Consider the following 15,715-nt stretch of genomic DNA (forward strand, 5'->3'; position numbering starts at 1 on the left):
AAAGAGAGAGTGATCCTAGACAGATAATAAATCCAGGACAATTATGTCAAATGATTTTTCAGAAGTGTTTCAGATAGAAAATTATATGATGATGATGTTACACACGTTGCATAAAAAGAAAAACTTTGATTCCTCTAAGTTGTAGTGGGAGTATGTTTTGGTTGGAGCTCTGGGTGCCAGGGTGCCATGTGTAATGCTGACCTCCAGCCAGCATCTTAAAATCAGCCCAGGAGCCATGGTGAATGCTATTTTTCAAGAGTAGTTTTTTCTCTCCAGATTAAAGGTTTCAAAAAACCAAGTGTGTGTGCAAATGAATAGCACTTTTCTTGTTCTCATTTCCTTGAACCCGGTTATTATAAATATTTTTCAGTCTTTGTATCTTCGGCTAACTAGCTTTTCTAAAGACTTCCTTACTCTATTGTTTCAGGAAAAAAAAGCCTACTTTTTGTCAGCTCTATTCAGCTACTCAAGAAAAATACAGAAGCTTCCATTGCTAATCTCTGTTTAATATCGTTTATTTGTAGCCCCTTCAAAAGCTTTCCAGTGGTCATTAATGCTTGGTTGTGTAGCCACATTGCATTTCAAATCAATGAGCTTTTTGTCTCTGGGTGGCTGGGAAAGGGTTGCTTCAGTCCGTGTGCTGCTGAAGATGTGGATGCTTTCCTTGAAGACAGTCTGACTGATACAGAAGTTGGTTAAATCTTCCTGCTAAGAGCTCTCGTTAGAATAACACCACAACTTGCTCTGAGGGTGGTATTTGCATTCTTTATAAAACTTCACTTGACTGAAACGTTGCTAGATCCTAAAAAGTGTTGTGCATCCTCATGAGGGCATGATTTGCTGTAATAACTGATGCAAATACTGTTATTGCGTTTAAATATTCAGTATGAAAACACTTGTGTGGGCATCATGAAAACTTTGTGTGTACATCAGACTGGTAGCAGAAACAAAATCATGTGTTTGATTTACAGAAAGAAAGAAAAAAACCCAAAAAAGTAAAAACAAAAAACAAACAAACCAGGCCCTGAGGCAATGATATGAGAAAATTTTAACAGCCCTAGACCCCACAGGGAATTATAACTAGAGGACATAGTCCTTTTTTTCCCCTCCTCTGATCAATAGCTGCTCTGTGTGCATCAGGTCTCCTTGTCAGATAACCTCCTTGGCGGGAAGCCGGAGCTCGCTCTTCAGCCCCAGTCTGCCTCCCAAGGTCATGCATGTGAAGCACCACAAGAATAAGCTGGATAAAAGGGCTGGATGAGTGATTGTGTGCTACAAGGGGCCGTAGAGTGTGAACTGTCTTTCTTGATTAAAAAAATACCTCTGTTATATGTAATCTTGTTTGTGGTACTCATAAGGCCAATATGTATATATGCTAAACCCATTTTATGAAAAACGGACAGTTGGATTTCCAACAAATATTTTTTCCAGAACAGACTATTTCCTACTGGTTTATGAGTTGAGGGATGCAGTATCTTCACGGTCAAGTAAAATTTTATTTCTGGTGAATGCACAGCACCTCATGATTTTAAAATGTTGGAGAGCAGATAGAGTTATTTCTGCCTCCCATGTTTTCTGTAGAAGGCACAATATTTAACACTGTCTGTCTTCAAAACCATCAGCTAGTACGTCCTGAACCTTCCTTATACGACATTACAGCATATATTTTCAAAGCCAATCAACCTCTGAAAATTTAGGTGATGCCAGAATTATGGATGTTCGTACCACATCACAGAGAGATTTCCACCTCCGCTTTCTCAGTTTGGCAGAAGTAGTATTCCCTAATTTGCTTGGTGTGATGAAAGCTGCCTCATCTCTTTTTCAGTCTTCTGAAACCAATGTCTGTTAAAGACTGCAAAGCATGTTCTGAGGCTTGAGATGCGGTGCTGATATGGGCCTGTCATTTGAAATTATTTTCCACTTATGCAACTGTAATTATTGTTATATTGGTCAGTATTTCTCTGGTACCCAGCATTTCACAAATGCTGTGACACACAGCAATGGTGAGAGAAGGCCATTTTGTTCTTCATGAGTTCAACCTCATGTGCAGCTAAGTCACATCCTGGGAGGTCTTTTAACATATAGATCATCTGATTTATGATAGACTGAATAAATATGGATTTACAGCATCTCAGTAGTGATAAAGGCAGCTAAAATCCCTGGCTGTTTGAAATTGCACCTTATTTCTACTAGGGATGGAAAATTTAATGAAATTGTTTAGCAGATGAAGCATTAGAGAGATCCCTTTAGATAAAATGAATGGCTTTAACTAATACTGTTCTTCTGAGATGGAAGGGAACGAGTATATCGAAAGGCATCATGTTTAATCTCATCATTTTCATGTACTAAAGGCTTTCATGAGTTATTAGGTGAAGTTATTTCAGTGGAAAATATGTACATAACAGATGAATATTTCAGTCAAGTATGTTATTTAGTTTTTGAGAGGGCACCGTTACTTATGATCCCGACCAGAATGACGGATGCATTCAAAAGGGTTAAGCTGAAGCCACCGTTATATGAATCACCTACCAAGATCCAATTGCACTGGAAGCAGGGGTAATATGTAGAATGTGAGAATTACTGTGCACTTGAGAATATGAAAATAATCTTATGAGCATGTTTTTCTGTAGCGCTGTAAGAGCCATTTCAGCGTTAGAGAGAAAACATAACTTTCTTTGAACAGTTGGGAAAACATGACAGAGTACTTGGGTGGTTTTTGAAAGCTACAAAATCTGCTTTTTGGATTTAGCAAATGTGAAATTTCTGCTATTATTTTTGCACCAAATCTGGCAAGTCAGTGTGTCAGTCTAGCACTGCCTGCACCTGCATCTCCCATCGGTGATAAATATGAGATGTTGACTAAAGGCAACAGAGAATAAATATGAGCTGTATAGGAGGGCAGTATGAACATGCCCACCGCTGAGCTCGGCCCATGTAACTGTGGCAGTGTACACAAACCCTGTCTGCGTGGTGATGGATGCAGGTTACTAAAGCAAGTCAATAGCAGGAGCTGCCATGTTTGATTAATTTAATAACAGACTGAACAAAACATATGGGAGTGTATGTGAAGATACATACTTTGGCAGAAACTGTATATATGTATATATATGCTATGCCTCTGACAGTCTGAACTCTATTAGTGCATTGATAGATTAAAATTATCTGTGGAGCAGGATGAGGAATACATCAGGACCACCCTAATAGGAGAAGCAGCACCAGAATGTATATAAAGAAGCTGTGATTAAGTTTCTGTTATTTTCTGATGTTTTGATATGCTCTGATATGAAAATAAAATCTTTATAGGTTTGTATATTCCTTTTAGCGTAATCCTTCCCTTCTCTTCCCCTGCCTTTGCAGCATCTGACTTGACAATTTTGCCGTGGGCGATGGCAAGCAAAGTAGATGGACCCACTTCTACCTGAATATGCCAGGAGTCATACCTATAGAACCAGATTTTATCAGAATTTAAGGTATCGGAAGACTATCTTCCCTGCCACTCCTGATCATGTCCTTTTACTGGAGAGAACTATGAGCTTTTTCCTCAGTGCTTGCCCACTACCTTTTTTAGGATTACACTGTCTCCATGCTGATACTGTTCTGTGAAAACAATTCTCCCTTCTGCCAATTCTTTTTCTAGAGAAGCATAAGTTGTGGTTCTGCTTCTAAGGCACTTAAGCTTTGCACTTAAACCTGTGTTGCATTTGAAGAGGGCAAGATTATTCTCTCCTCGTTTAAAGGCCTTTCCCCTCCGATCACATCACTGGGTAAGGTAAAAGCTCTTATCTTGTATAAAAAACAATTTTGTCTCATTGATGACAACAAGCATCATATTTACTGTGGTTTAATTATTGCATGACATCACTCTAGGACAGCTTAAAAATTTTGCCTAACAGAGGTGTAGGCTGATGTTTGACGTGGCAGGTCAGACCGGAGAAGCAGGCGGCATGCCTGAGACACTGCCTTTTTGTTGTAGTTCCGTCACCTAAAAACAGAATATCTCCACCACCTCCTTCCACAGACTTTTACCTCTCCAGTGCGTCCTATGATGGATGAGTTTCTTCTTTCCACCTCAGATTTTCTTTGGAATGATTGATTTTGTAGTATTTTACCATTAAATTATTCATGTTTGCTCACAGTTTAACATGATTGTAATATATGCAGGGCCAAAATATAGACTGAACAGAGCTGGCAAAAGACAGAAACGGATGGGGTGCATCAGTTATATGTTCTTAGTATCAGCTAACATGAAGTAGCAACCCTTTTCTGGTTTTTTTCTGAGGAAAAAGCAGAATATTGTTGCAGAAATTTCCTGTTTAGTTTTAGTGAAGAAGATGCAGCTTTTGCCCTGCACTTCGTGGCTTTGGGAAGTGAGGCATGGAGGATAAACAGTTTAACCAGAGAAGAAGAAAAAAGTATTTCTCTTGCCTCGGAGTGATCCAAATGAAAATAGGGTTTCTGAAATCGCAGGCAAAAGAAGCTGTTCTTGATCCACCTAGGAATTAGAGCCTGTATCAGGATTCATAAGGCTTTACGTGATTCTTCCTTTCATAATTTGGTTACATGTTTTTTTGTGTGAGCAATAGTTTGGATTTACAATTCATGAAAAAGTTATGTGATATTTTAATAATTTTGTTTAAAGAATACTGTGGAATGTATTGATCCTTGCTGTTTTTTTACTGGAGTCAGTGACGTTATGCCATGAATAAACTGAGGCCAAAACTTTCTTTTAACTCATTGGGAGGTTAAAGGGTAAGGAGCGTTTAAACTATCAAACAAAAAAATAATCAAGTGTACAACACTGACAATAAAATGTCGGGGGGGGAGGGGGGAAATATAAAAAAGCAGCAATATGCTTTCCTGGCCTACCTTCTCTCTGAAAAAAAAAATCCAAAGAAATAACCCCTTTCCCCTCAAAAAACCCAGTATCTACAAATTAAAGGGTGATTTATGAAAACTCTTCTTACTACTAGCTGTTTATTCAATTAACTGGATTAGAATCTGAATATCAGTTTAAAGACTTAATTGCAAACCTCTTAAACTTTATTGCTAACTCTTCTAGGACAAGGTTTAATTCTGAAAACTTCTGTATCCAGGGGCAAACAGGTGGAAGGGGGCAAACAGCAGTTGGCTGGGATTTTTGGCATGACCTGGTTGCATGAGTAGTAGCAGAAGCACATGAATCCAATTCAGAAAAACAGGCAACTGAAGTCAACAAAAGCAGTTTCTACCAGTGATAGCTACAGAAAGATACGAGTCTGCTCTTCATGGTTTGCATGACTATGACTTCTTAAAGTGGGTGGCTTACATGGGAGATGAAGTTAAATGCATACAGAAGGCTTTGTTCAACACATCCTAAAAGGAGACGCTTCTGAGGTGGAAAGCCATCTAAGCTTAGCATTTCAAGGTATTCATCATTCCTGAGGGCACTGGTATTATAATGGTGAAATACTATAGAGATGAAGCTGCATCTGTATCTCATACAGAAAAAAACAGAAGTCCTGATTCAACAAATACTTATTAATAAAAGTATAATGCTTATTGATCTGAAGGTTTTCCTGTGAACCTGCCTGCTGTAGAAACATAGAGCTAGTGCTAAGCATCATAAGACTGTTAGGTTTTCAGCTGTTACATAAAATAACGAGCCTAGCAAAGACAAGTAGCGTTAATAAAACATACAAAAATAATAGTGACCCCTTGGGATAGAAAGAGGAATAGACTAACCCCTCTTGTATTTGCATGGAATATTACTGGCTTTCATGTCCTCCAGCCACCGTTTGTGGAAGGGGTTTCCAAATGCATATTAACATAAGTCCCTTGAATGGGACCTAATTCCCTGCCCGCCCCCCCCCCCCCCCTTCTTTTTTGTAGCCACTAAAACTACTCATGGTATAGTAGCAGTTTATAGTAAATCGTATTGTTGCCTTTAAAATGTTAGGTTTCTGTGAGATCAGCAAGGCTTGGTGCTTTTGTTTTTCTGTTTGTATGTAAAGTAAAACAATCATGGTATGAAGTGTGTACCCAACATAACAAAATGAAGGATCTCTAGAAAAATAAAATCAAGTCAGATTTGTTAATAACAGCTCGGGTTTTAAAAACTTTTGAAAATATCTGAATCATCCTTGGTCTTGCCTGTTAAATTACCAGCACATGGAGGATGTTAATGATTATATTTATTATGAATTTGCTCTATTTTCTCCAGCCGTTTAATTTGTTTTGTCATTTCTTTGGCTTTTGTTACATTTTATCTCTCTTATTGTTTCTTTCCAACTTTATGGCCAACTAAAACATTAGATTATTACTGTGGAGATCTAGCACAGATGGTTCAAGTCCTGGGCTCAGCACATGGATGGAAGGCACATGGAGAGGGCTGAGATGAGGAAGTCTCGCTCTTGGGCGACAGAGCATTTGCTAAGCCGCTCCATGGAAGCTTCTTCCTCCATCTGGCCTTATGTAGTCCCAGCCCTTTTCCTCAGTCCTGCGGAGAGCAGGACGAGAAGCTGAGCTTCCTTGGCTGTGTTTTTTTCCTTTTTGGATATGCTGCCTCTTTGCTTATGCCAGTACAACATGCAATGTCTTTCCCACCCTTCTACAAGGGAACTTCATCAGTTCTGATGAGAAGAACCTCTTAATGTCAGGGGAAGGGAATGGGGACTGTATTTCTGTATGTTTTACTATCAAATGCTTGTGAATAAACCTTGCAGATGCAGCCCTCTGGCAGAGGAGGGTATCTGTGCATTTAGATACCACCTTTTCTAGCACATACAAGGCAAGGTCCATTCAAGGCTGCAAGGAGACGTTTACGCGGGGCACTTGTGTTTCATGAAAAACCATTTGTGCTTTATGATGTGGATTTAAAAAAAACAAACAACCCTCACATACCTTAATTTAAAGTCACAGGATTCATACTGCTTTTTGTACTGGGAAGGTTGTTTATTTTGTGAAGCAAGCCACTGAAATAGAGTCCTGTTGAGGAGGGGAGGAAAGATATTTGGGGTTTTTTTGCTGCAATTTTGCCTGCTGTTCTCAGTTATTATCTGCAAAGTTGTGAAATTCAGTTAAATCATTTTAGTCATCTCTTGGCTGCAGGAAACGTGTAACTAGGAGATAAAAAGAATTATGAATTTGTTGAAGAGTTAAGTATCAGCCATGTGAATGTTATGTTTTTATACAATTTCTGCTGGCTTTATTGCAGCCAGAGATGCACTTAGTTTTATAGGGCTCCCAGAGAGATCGATTAATATTTCTTTAAATATTAAATCAAAGAATGCAAGAGGGTACTGAGGAGTTTCTAAAAGAGCAAAGAAGCTCCAAGAAATGCTGTTCAAATTTATTTCCTCCTTGACACACTGAAATCTTGTTGAAATCACTGGGTGGTTTGTCTTCCATAGCCTCATGCAGGAAATGTACTGAACTAGGTTCTGAGCATATTCCCAAGTTTGGCCTGAGAAAACACCAGAATTACCTCGGTAAGATTTTGGAGGAAATATTTTTCCAGTTCTGAACAGTCGACGTCTTTATTTTAAAAGGGTGTTTTGGAGGGCGGGGTAGGTGTAGGCTCTTCTGCTCGCTGTGTGGCTGAGCTAGCTGCAGTTATAAAATGCCAATACGTGGCACCATCTTTTGCCAGTAAGCTGTTTGAAAAAAATTAACAGGAAATGTTCTCTGTCAGGAAAAACAAATGAAGCAAAATGCAGCTGTGCATAGTATTATAATGCCTCAGAACTTAAATACGAGATCAAAATGCTGCTCCTGTCCTTGCATTGTTCAAATGCTATTGTTATTACAGATGCTGGAGTAAATGAAGCAGACAGCTATGGGTGTTTGTTAATATGTAAGTTATATTTGGCATTTATGTAACTCTTATTCTGCATGTTGGGTGCTCTCTACCACATGTCTGTTGAAGACATAACAGTGTCCTGCGACAATTTCAGTTTAAGACTATTTGTACCGCCCGCAGTTTGTCTCTGTCCCAGTGCAGTAGCATGCAGCCTCTCAGTTTTTGCTTTCATTTTAAGCCAGAGAGGTACCCTGAGCATGGTTCGATCCCACAAATAGTTGCACCAGCACAACTGGGGTTGTGGACCAGCAGTTAGTCAAAAACAAGCAGTGGAGGAAGGCACTTTTCACTTTTTTTAAGGCCATTAAGCCTTTTTAGCTACCCAGTGTATCATGGTATGAAACAAAAACCCAAGGAAACTATCTTATACTCATGTTAATCATTAATGATATTTACAGTTGCATTTATTCCAAAATGAAGTCTATGCCATGTATAAATCCCGCTTGAAGGGCAGACACAGATCTCGAGCAGCTAAGAGCCTGCTGCTGGCCTCCTTTGTCTAGAGGAACTGCAGCACTGGCAGCAGCCAAAAGAGATGGTTCACATACAGCAGTAAATCAGTCAACAATAATTCAGTCAATAACCTTTTGAGAAAATACTATGGGACAAAATTACATGGTTTCAGTAAATGGCATCGCACAAATATCCACTATCCATACATTACACAGGTTTACCAGCCAGTACTTCGAGGACTGCAGCCAAATTTAGTCTGACCTGTAGAGAATAGATTCTGTTCTTTTGGTGTGTTGGATAATAATATAATGAGAAAAATCTCCTTTAATGGTAAGCATATGTTCGGAGTCATACTTGTAAAAAGTACATATATATCTGGAAAGCATTAAATCAGAAGCACTCTGAAAGTATATGATTGTCAAAGAGTGAGTCTGAAATGTGAACTTCCAGCAGCTTTTCCCTTAAATATTGAGAACATTTTTCCTCTTTTGTTCTTCTTTCCCTTTCGGTGATTTTTAATGCTTCCATGAATTTCAGATGAAGTCTGCTTAAGTGGTGGACAGGTGTAACTTATAAGGGGACAAATGGGGAATAGCACAATCATTAATCACAAAGCAGAAGCCCTGGGCATGGAGTCAAAGTGCATTGTCTGCCAAACAGTTTTCTACAGATTACTTGATAACGATATTAAGATTGATCACACAGTACTGATCTTTTAGGTGATGTGAGCTGACCTATTTTTAAAGGAGGTTAATTTGCAATTTCACTGTAGCAAATAGAGATGTTGGCTTGTGTAATGCAATTTACTAATAGGATTCAAAACATGCACAACCTTAACCCTATTTCGGGAAGAAAGTATGATCAATTAACTTTCTCAGTCTTCTTTTCTACAGGGAAGAATTGTTTTTGCAGAGATCAGGTTTTCCGACATTATTATTACTATACTGAAGAAATAAATAGTGAATGAGAAAGGTGTAAAGACCCATTACACTAAACAACATGCTATAAAACGATGTCTGATCTAACCCACTCCCTGTTGCGAATGAGGGGGGTGGATTACAATGCTTAAGGAATCATCGACAGAGGTATTAGCAAAAGTGGTTTTAATGTGATGTTGTAAAAGTGTGACTTAACAAAGTTCGATGGCAAGGTTCACTCTATTAATTACTGCATGGAAGAATCATACAGAGGGAAACTGAGTTACGCTTGAGTCTGAATGATTCATAGAGAGACTGAAGAGAGTAAGGAGGACCCTCCCGTTGAGTCACGAGGTTCAGAAAGAACCCCCTTGCTTTCTAAACTCCTTCCTCGGAGAGGAGTCTAGGTGCAGCTGGATCCAATCGTAGTCTCAGACTTGGTCAATGATTTAGATCTAAATAATTATATATACAAAGCTTACATAATGTTTCATTAGCATCAATTCAGCATGCAATCAAAGTTACCAAGACAAAAGGTTATGCACGATAGTGGTCACTTACCAAAGATCCGTCGTTGGTAAAAGGTCTCTCTGCCTCGAGGAGCAACCTTGAGAGGTGTCCTGGGGCAGGGAGATCACTTCCATGCAGCCACACTGCCTAGCAGGGAGAGCTTAAAAAAAAAATATTCACTTAGGCTGTCATATTTATAGGATAAAGTGATTGGCTTGTAGTCAAATTACGAGAGATAGAAAAGGTATGCAGGAGACTCCTTGTACCCACAACTTTCTTTTTTCCTTGATAAAGGAGTTGCTCTGTTCCTTTGTATGTTTTCAGAAAACAGATTGAAACTAGAGGAATTCACAGCCCATCTACAGCTCAGGCCTTTATCTCTTTCAGAGCCTGCACCAAGCCACTGCCAGTCTGTTCAAGGGGTCGAGATCATCCGTCACACTCCCCAGCCTAAATAGACAAAAAAGTTGGAGAAGAAATTGTTACCGATTCTTCTTTACAAATGAAGCATGGAGGCATAGAGAGCTGGTCCCTCGAAGTAGTTTTGGCTCTGCAGCCCAACTTTTGTCTCTTGTCTGTCCTCCTAGAATGTGTGGGAGAGCTGCCCATCAAAGCGCTGTAGTTTGAAGTAAGTGACTCTATGGGACACACCATGCAGGCAATAGCCGTGCGGTGGCATTGCATTTCTCTGCTGACCTGTCTACTGTGTATCACAACAAGCCCACCTGCAGCTGCACATCTTTTCACAGTTGTGCTTCTTTGTAGTCATTGTGTGCTTAGGGCATGTTTTCTGAGTTACAACAGAGCTGCCCAAACAAGAAGGGCAGAGCGGGTCCAGTGACAGGAGCAAGGGTCAGCCACGACTCCAAATGACCAGACAAGCCTGTCGCCACAAGGCAGCTCCAAGGCCAACATGGTGCAAAAGCAGCCACAGCCAAGCTCAAGCAAGGTCCCAAGGCAAGGGCTGAGCTTGCACGCAGCTCCCTGGCCAGCAAACCCTCAGGTACTTGTGGGGGTGAGTACACCTGGGGGCCCCAAGGGGGGGTTCATCAGGGCAGTTAGACCCTGTTGGTGTAGACTGAAGTTCGTTATAAAGCTGTCTAATTTATCTGTACGTGGTTCTTTGTGAAGACAGAAAGATGAGTGTCTTCCTCTCGCTAACAATAAGAGGACATCCTTCCTGCCAAATCATAAGTCCCTGCTACAATGCATGGTGAGTTGTAAAAATTAACTGTGGGCAAAGCGGTGCATGTTCTCTTAAATGAGTTATTGAAATAGCTGAGCAATTTTAGCATACATTAAATCAGAAACATGATATGGAACATTTTAGATTAAGACTCAAAATATATGATTAAAAACTAGATTTTTAAGAAGGAAAGTGTTAAGGAGAAGATGTTGATGTTAATTTATAGTAGTCATAGCAACCTAGTTCTTGCTTTTGTAACATTCCAGTCTTTTGGGATTTGAGGGGAGGGAAGAGAGAACAGGTTTTGTTGTTTCACAAGCAAAGTTTGCTCTGCCAAGATTTTGCTTTGTTGTAGCTTTTCTGTAGTCATATCATCCAGTATCCAGTTACTTTAACGTAATCACTTCATGCCAGCAGGACTAGCTCAGGGAATACAATAGACCTAAGGGAGTAGTTTGAAAATTGGGGGTGGAGCACTCAGTTCCCTGCTGTTATTTGTGGGATCAATTCTGAAGGGCCTGACTTCCAAAACATTCAGCAAGAGATTTCAGATGCCTAAATTGTGGTTGCAGGTATGTTCTGTGGGCGGTGTACCTAAAGCTTAAGTATTACAATGCTGGTGATTTTAACAGTTAAAGTTCTTTTTTGGATCTATGCCAAAGTGCTTTTGCTCCGAAGTACTGTCTTAAGAAAAAGAGAAATCTCACTCTGGATGGATGGTGGGTTTTTTTAAAGAGCACACAGAGTCTGTTTTGAGTTTGTTCAGTTGGTGCCTGAAGAACTGACCTGACTTCCTAGAGCCCCATCAGGTTGCAGCAGGCCGTCATCTTTTACCAGCAGCATCCGACCCGCTCGCCATTGTCTGTTGGTGCCTGGCGGGTCCAGATTTGTGTGAGTGAGCCTGATAGCATTTTGCAGCAGGTCTAGCTTCGTAGCTCTCTTAAAGTCAGAAGCACTCTGCTGATTCACGGGAAGCTCTGCTTGCTCCTGTTCATCACGCTGCTCCCTCGCCCAGCTCTGCCTGAGCCGCTCGCTGGAGCTTGGGTGGCCTGGGAAGAGCAAAGCCACCGCGTTTGATAACTGCTCCCACGCTGCCGCCTGCAGACGCGGTGGAGGAGTCTTGGACAGGGACTCCAGCCTGGTCTGGATGCAGAGGTTACCTGTTTTCTTTCTGCACATTTCTTTCTTTTGGAAACAGCTTCAAGCAATTAATTAACGGAACTCAAGGAATTAATTGAAATTCATTTTCCTGAAATTAATGAAACACAAAAATAAACACCGTCTGTTTCAACTAGAGGTGTGTTCTGTATGATCAGCTCTGTTTTCTTTTTCTGTAATTTTTGTTTTTAATTATAAATAGAAAACAAAAAGATCACTGCAGCAGGACAGAAACAACCAAGCTGTCCCCAGTTAGAGAAGCTAGTTTGGTTTTGGTCACCATAGAAATTAAAAGCTCTAAAAAATGCATCTGGGAGCAAACTATTTCAGGAAGGCAAACTATTAATTGTGAAGGTATATAAACATATTAAATGGACATATAGATGATAGGCATACTAAGCTCCAGACACGTTTTCTCATACTACCTTAGAATAAATGCTGCACTTCAGCTTCGAGCAATACAAAAAAGGGTAAACCTATTCCCCACATCTCCTGTTAGCCCTCTGGTCAGAGAAGACTCTGTGGAAGTGCAGCTCTGCTCATGAATTACTTCTTCAACAACTGTTCCCTTCTTGCAACGTTGCCGGCAGGATGCTCTGTAAGCCAGTGCATGCCGTAAATTTACACCTAATGGTCTGAGTATAAACTGAAAAGAGAAACCTCGGTGAGAAATCTAATATTTTAAAGGAATATTAAGTTGGCTGGCAGTTATATTTTACATTTTAAAGTCTAAAATAGGTAAATAAGCTTTTTTTATAGTTCATAAAAATATGTTAGGGGTATTCTTTGTGTATTGTGTATTCTAAGTGCCAATGTAAAATTCGTACCTTAATTAGAGCAGTGCCTACCGTAAATGAGAATTAGTCTGGTAACTATTACTTGGAATAATATGCATTCCTGTGCTGTTATTTATAATTGAAATTTGGGGTTTTTTTAATAACTGGCAAAAATAGAAAAAATAATATTTCATAATTTATCTTTTTTGATAAAAAAATGAAATGTTCTGCTTTGTCAGGTGACTCACACTAAAACGTCTTATTTTTCCAAATTACATCAAAATAGACAAGGCCACTGTTTTCTTGACTTGTAAGACTGTTTTAATTTTAGAATGTACTTTAATGTGAAAAAGGAGAAAAAGCTGTTTTGAAATAGTTATCTCATGTGAAATTAAACAATACATTTAAAATATTTAATTTCAACTGCAGTGAATGTTCCTAAATTGGTACTTGCATATCAAGTTTTTAAAGCTCTGTTTAAGCCCCAAAAGATTAATTTTTCAGATTTGTTTTCCCTTTTCTGATTCTGAGTAAAAAAATTTTTAATATTCTACTCAATCAGTGGCATAAGCTAATGTTTTCATTTTTTTTCCCCAAGAAAGACATAAAACATTTTGAACCTAGGCCTCCTTGCTCTTGAAGCCCATGAAACCCAAAACCTTAAAGGTGTTTGTCTGTCATTGATCTCTTAGACAACGCAGCAAACAACTTTACTGCTGCAGGTTGTGCTTACAGGAGGATAGAGAGGGATGCTGCCTGCCAGCATGAAGCTGTACGTGGCTCTGGACATGACTTAAAACTTGTACAAAATAAGTATTACTGATTTTCTTTTTTTGCATGATTTATGTCAAATGGAAAAGAGTACTTTGCCATTCGTCAATGGTGTGTAGATCATTGCACATGACACAGTAATTCTTCTTGGATGGCTTTTCACAAAGACAATGCTTTCTAAATGCTTTTCAAGAAGAGAAAAGCTTTCCAGTCCTGTAAGCTACGCTTTATATGAGCACAGAAGAGATTTTAGGTAGGTAGGAGTACTGCGTGGTGTAGCTGCCCATTGTGCTCCAATCAACCAGGTGAAGGCTGGGGCTGCTTTTCTGTGCAAAGGCTGTAATAAGTCATTCAGATTTCTTAACAGTTCTAAACCATTTTCACCTGAAAAGTGCTTACCTTTGCAGCATAGTGGTGAATAAAAATGATGCTACTACAACTATAACAGGTGCTTTACTGTCTTGAGTACAGAAAACCTTATCCAAGAAGAAACTAGGCACCAAAATGACTTTTGAGCCACGCCAGCCTCAAAACACCATGCATGGTTCTAACCCTGGCTTCAGCCAGTGTGTTTTCCTCTGGGCCAGCCCTGCGGGTGGCTCGGGAAGCCCGGCCGCGGCCCCAGGCTCAGCTCGGTTGCCAGCCCCTGTGCCCCAGCATGAGCACTCGGGGCAGCTGGCTTTAAACCTCTTTTCCTTTGCCCCCCTTGCAGGAGCGTTGGAAGCCCCAGGCCTCCTGCCTCCTAGCCGAGTGGTTTATTTCCTGGTCTGTAGGATTTCTGAAATGTAGCTACTTCTGAAGCTCCATAAAAACACTCTTCCTGTATGGGAAGGTATGGCTGCCTCGCTCAATGAGCAGTCCACAGGTGTCTGTGGCTTCATGGGCAGAAAAGACATTGTTAGCTCATTTCACTACCTCCTCCTCCCCCGTGTCCCATCTGATTTGTGTCCAGTAGCATTTCTGCAGCTAATTAAGAAGATCGGGACAAGATTCATGTCTCCCTGTAAGGTGCCTGGCATGCCTGCAGGCAGCTAAGCCGTGGTAAGGCTCTCGGTGTCAGTAGTTGTGAGCTGGCAGATACAGAGAGAAATGCTGACTTACACCCTGTGCAGATCCTTGCAATCAGTGATACCGTGTATATAGACTATTGCTTTGTTGGGGTTTTATAATTTTTTTTTTTTTTTTTTTTTTTTAAAACACGCAGCTCTCTGTGTTGGCTTCCAGTGCCATCTAGTGGGCTGTGATTTTATTTCTCTAGTGCAAAGGGTTCCAGTAAAGACATTTCAAGCCTGTGTATGTGCATATATTGATATCAATATTCCTTTCTGTACACTGCTGCGTCCTTCTGGACAGATATTTATGCTCATTCCCGATATTTGAGGTAGATATAGACTAGATTTAGGTATAAACTAGGTAGATATAAACTAGAAGTTGAAACATGTCATAGAAAAGTAACCAGAACTGTATGTTTGCAAGTGGATGGTATGACAAATACTTGTCTTTTCCTTTAATGGAGACTTCTGAGATAGAGCACAAATGTTTTATACCTTTCTAAATAGTATAGCTTCTTGTTTGCACTTACTTGTTTGTACTGTTCCTGTACTTGCACATCTTGTTCTCCATGTATTTTTTTATGTAAGTGGTATAAAAATTGTGTTCTTCCATTCATAACATTTTATGTGTTTTGAACTCATGATGTAGACCACTTTCACATTTTAAAATTATAATCTAGAGCCCTTCTTTTCTTTTCTAGACACTGGCTTTGTTCCCTCACTGCTCAAGTGGGCTTAAGGCTTCCGTAAGTAAAAACCTTCTTTTGTGTTGTTTTTAACTTCTGACTTATGTTGATAAAGTATTGTGAGCAAATAATATGTAATACCACAAGGTTTATGGTAAAGTGTGGGATCTGTTATCTACATTTTTTTTCAGGTGTTGGCCCAGGTCCTTTGGCTCAGTGCTTATATCGATGCAACAAAAGTATAAATCCTAACTCTAGCCTCATTAGTCCTACCTGGGGGGGCTACCTAAGGAGGCTTTGTGGATGCACCACTGGCTACTCCTATATGTCGTCCTCACTGTACCACCTCCAGAGCTGGGTGATGCTTTT

The sequence above is a fragment of the Platalea leucorodia genome, assembly GCF_965183815.1.
Source record: "Platalea leucorodia genome assembly, chromosome: 7".
Lineage (NCBI taxonomy): Eukaryota > Metazoa > Chordata > Aves > Pelecaniformes > Threskiornithidae > Platalea > Platalea leucorodia.